Consider the following 5,083-nt stretch of genomic DNA (forward strand, 5'->3'; position numbering starts at 1 on the left):
GGATTCTTTACCGTCTGAGCCACCAGGGAAGCCCTTGGCCTAAACTTTAGTTCTCTTTGTGCTATCTTACATCTTGCTGTCACGATCTGCCAGCTTTGTATAATGAATTGCAGAGTTATATCTTTTATTTGCACTACAATAGTTTAGGTGGCATTTGCATTTTCTGCTAATTAAAATTTTGCAAGGAATCACTTATAACAATATTTGGAACTGGAATTGGTTTTTGATTATGTTTCTCCATTCCTTCTTCATTCATTATTTTATTCTCTTATCCTTCTTGGGACAATTTTGTCATTTTTACTTGCTTAGAAAATACGCATTTTATTGTAATTTTCAAATATAAGCACAGAACTATAGACTATTCAACCATTTAAAATATCCTCTGCATTGATGGTAACATTGCTTTCTATACTACTTTTGGGGATTATATTCTCTTTATAGCATGTCTTTACTATTTCTTTCTTCCTGCCACTCTTCGTCTAGTTTGATGTTAATTTTTTATAAATTACTGTGCTGAATGCTTGATTTATTTTTATATCTTATTTAATGATGACATCAATTATAGTATAAAATTTCATCACAATAAATTAGTCCATATCCCATAAATTTTACCATAAACTATTCTCTTCAGTGTTGCTATACATATTGTCTTGTAAAATCAGCTTTATTTTCTTCTCTTGCCCAACTGTTATTTCAAAAAGTCTTTTCTATTTTTAAATGATTGATTTTTTTGGTTGGCAATTTTGTTTTTATTTCAGGCTTATTGCATTATTTATATGGTCTTTTTATGTCTTTTTTTTTTGCTGTGAAATATTTTAAAGTTTCTTTACCTTGTTCTGTTAATAGTATGTGATGATTTTAATGTGTTCTAGGGCAATTTGAAGCATATGTTATTCCTATTTGCAAGGTACAGAGATATACATCCTTCTAACAACTTTTGTCTCTAATCCCAGTGTTGACCCCTTGCAATCCATGCTACATACTGCTGTTGGGGAGGGTTGAGGAGGAAGGTTCACAAAAGGAACTGGGTTGGGCTATAATTAGGCACAGGGATAAGCATCAAATGTCTGTGGGTAACTGAGACATTATGTGAAAATTGCCTCAATATATCTCGTTTTGTTTCCTTTTACATGCCTTAGCATTCTGCATTTTTGAGTATGTTCTGAATTCTCTAGATCATAGAATATTTTACATATTAAAAAACTGTGTGCACTAGTTAAACAGTGGGAACCACAGTCCTTGCTCTTCTCATTTTTTGTTGCTGTTGTTTGGTTTTTATTTCATAATCATAAATTTAACTTTGCAATCCAGTTATACTTGGAGAGGCGTAAGGAAAATACGGAACTCAAAGAACTGCAGTGAGACCACAAAGATTATAGGATATTTAGAGCAGATGGGGATGAAAGTGTGCTCTCATCAGCTACAGAAGGAATGGTCTGGTGGTGAAGTTAAACACAGGTCAAATTTATGAGATTTGTCCACAGTCAGCAATAGTGATCTTGCTGATCTTGCCATTCCAGGATCCAAAGCACTCATGTCTTCCACAATATTCATGCCCTCTTTCACCTTACCAAAGACCACATGCTTGCCATCCAACCACTCAGTCTTGATAGTGCAGATGAAAAAATGGGAATCATTTGTGTTGGGGCCAACGTTTGCTATGGACAAGACGCCAGGACCCATATGCTTCAGAATGAAACTCTCATCATCAAAATTCTCCCCATTGATGGACTTGCCACCAGTGCCATTATGGCATATGAAATCACCAACCTGGCACATAAATCCCAGAATTATTCTGTGAAAGCAGGACTGGCACGTAATAAATCATCAACAAATACTTTTTGAATAAACAAGTTTTGGGGGTACTTAAGCAAAATGGCTGTCTGAGGAGGCCTTACAGATAGCTGGGAAGAGAAGAGAAGCGAAAAGCAAAGGAGAAAAGGAAAGATATTCCCATCTGAATGCAGAGTTCCAAAGAATAGCAAGGAGAGATAAGAAAGCCTTCCTCAGCGATCAGTGCAAAGAAATAGAGGAAAACAACAGATTGGGAAAGACTAAAGATCTCTTCAAGAAAATTAGAGATACCAAAGGAACATTTCATGCAAAGATAGGCTCGATAAAGGACAGAAATGGTATGGGCCTAACAGAAGCAGAAGATATTAAGAAGAGGTGGCAAGAATACACAGAAGAACTGTACAAAAAAGATCTTCATGACCCAGATAATCACGAAGGTGTGATCACTCACCTAGAGCCAGACATCCTGGAATGTGAAGTCAAGTGGGCCTTAGAAAGCATCACTACGAACAAAGCTAGTGGAGGTGATGGAATTGCAGTTGAGCTATTTCAAATCCTCAAAGGTGATGCTGTGAAAGTGCTGCACTCGATATGCCAGCAAATTTGGAAAACTCAGCAGTGGCCACAGGACTGGAAGAGGTCAGTCTTTGTTCCAATCCCAAAGAAAGGCAATGCCAAAGAATGCTCAAACTACTGGACAATTGCACTCATCTCACACCCTATTAAAGTAATGCTCAAAATTCTCCAAGCCAGGCTTCAGCAATACGTGAACCGTGAACTTCCAGATGTTCAAGCTGGTTTTAGAAAAGGCAGAGGAACCAGAGATCAAATTGCCAATATCTGCTGGATCATTGAAAAAGCGAGAAAGTTCCAGAAAAACATCTATTTCTTCTTTATTGACTATGCCAAAGCCTTTGACTGTGTGGATCACAATAAACTGTGGAAAATTCTGAAAGAGATGGGAATACCAGACCATCTGACCTGTCTCTTGAGAAACCTGTATGCAGGTCAGGAAGCAACAGTTAGAACTGGACATGGAACAAAAGACTGGTTCCAAATAGGAAATGGAGTACGTCAAGGCTGTATATCATCACCTTGCTTATTTAACTTATATGCAGAGTACATCATGAGAAACGCTGGGCTGGAAGAAACACAAGCTGGAATCAAGATTGCCGGGAGAAATATCAATAACCTCAGATATGCAGATGACACCACCCTTATGGCAGAAAGTGAAGAAGAACTAAAGAGCCTCTTGATGAAGGTGAAAGAGGAGAGTGAAAAAGTTGGCTTAAAGCTCAACGTTCAGTAAACTAAGATCATGGCATCTGGTCCCATCACTTCATGGGAAGTAGATGGGGAAATAGTGGAAACAGTGTCAGACTTTATTTTTGTGGGCTTCAAAATCACTGCTGATGGTGATTGCAGCCATGAAATTAAAAGACGCTTACTCCTTGGAAGGAAGGTTATGGCCAACCTAGATGGCATATTTAAAAGCAGAGACATTACTTTGCCAACAAAAGTCCGTCTAGTCAAGGCTATGGTTTTTCCAGTGGTCATGTATGGATGTGAGAGTTGGACAGTGAAGAAAGCTGAGCGCCGAAGAATTGATGCTTTTGAACTGTGGTGTTGGAGAAGACTCTTGGGAGTCCCTTGGACTGCAAGGAGATCCAATCAATCCATCCGAAAGGAGATCAATCCTGGGTGTTCATTGGAAGGTCTGATGTTGAAGCTGAAACTCCAATACTTTGGGCACCTCATGCGAAGGGTTGACTCATTGGAAAAGACCCTATTGCTGGGTAGGATTGGAGGCAGGAGGAGAAGGGGACAACAGAGGATGATATGGTTGGATGGCATCACCGACTCAATGGACATGGGTTTGGGTAGACTCCGGGAGTTGGTGATGGACAGAGAGGCCTGGCGTGCTGCAATTCATGGGGTCACAGAGAGTTGGACACGACTGAGCGACTGAACTGAACTGGACTGAATTTTTATAAATAAAATTTGAAGTTCAAGTGAAATGTTCTACATTGTAAGGCTCATAAATGGAAGGACTTGAATTTGAACCTAGATCTTCTGATACTGAATCAGACTTTTTCCACTGAAGTGCTTCTTAAAATTTTGCAAATTCCTTTTGCAGCCAAACAAGAACAGGCATATTTAAGGTAAAATTCTGCAAAATTTAATGGATTTGGGGTTTTACCAGTTTTTCATTTGGCATCTCTCTCACATACATTGAGTTTTTGTAAAATAATTATATATATATATATGTATATACCTATATGAAATCTAAACAGTAATTATCTCAGTATTTTAAAACACAGCAAAGGATTGACAAAGAATTACTGAATGGGATGAGAAATACATGTAGTTTTCATGCTAAGTTGCTTAGTAAGCATGCTAAGTTGCTTCAGTTGTGTCATACTCTTTGTGACCTTATAGACTGTAGCCCACGTGGGCTCCTCTGTCCATGGGGTTCTCTAGACAAGAATACTAGAGTAGGTTGCTATGCCCTCCTCCGGGGGATCTTCATGAGCCAAGAATCGAACCTGTGTCTCTTATGTCTCCTGCATTGGCACGTGGGTTCTTTACCACTAATGCCACCTGGGAACCCCTAGTTAATCTCTTCACACTTATATAAGAAACAACCAAAAATATTATAAATATTTTTATAAATATTAAAAATATAAATATATTATATAAATATTAAATATTATATTATATATAAATATTAAAAATATAAATATTCGTTCTGTTTATGAACTTTTATTCTGTTCTTACATAGGAACTGGTTGAACCAAAAGTAGTAAACAGCAAAGAGCAATGTCTCTCTTGGTTCTATTTGGATAGCATTAAAAAAATTATTTTTATATACATTTCCCATTGATTCTTTTCTGCATTCTGTGCTATGTATACCCTATACTTGTTTTCTACAACTTCTTTTTTTAAAGAATTCTGAGTACTAAAACTAGAGAATTTTCAGTTTGTTTCTCAGTATGTAATTGCTGAATGTTCAGAATTTAGAGACGCATCATTGATTATATCCCTGTATCTAACCATCTATAGTCCTATTTATAAAGAAGTTGAGGCGGTTTTCCCTTCTCTCACATACATAGCAAGTGCGTGCATGCACACACACGCGCGCACGCGCATGCTTCTAGAAGCTCTGTGTGGAGAAGCAGAATGCTTACTCACTGCCGCATATTTCTGGAGGTCCAACCACAAAGTCTGACACTAAGCCAGTGCTCAACATCTATCCAAGGTCTCTCTATTTTGTGCTCTCTGTTTCTCC

At 37.9% G+C, this 5,083-nt stretch overlaps 1 pseudogene; it reads right to left on the reverse strand.

The window, feature by feature from the left end:
• Positions 1–1,465: 1,465 nt before the first annotated feature.
• On the reverse strand, positions 1,466–1,779 carry LOC145540423 (peptidyl-prolyl cis-trans isomerase A pseudogene; annotated as a pseudogene).
• Positions 1,780–5,083: the final 3,304 nt, after the last annotated feature.

This window comes from Giraffa tippelskirchi, chromosome 3 (genome assembly GCF_054371585.1).
Source record: "Giraffa tippelskirchi isolate mGirTip1 chromosome 3, T2T-mGirTip1v1.2.pri, whole genome shotgun sequence".
Taxonomy (NCBI): domain Eukaryota; kingdom Metazoa; phylum Chordata; class Mammalia; order Artiodactyla; family Giraffidae; genus Giraffa; species Giraffa tippelskirchi.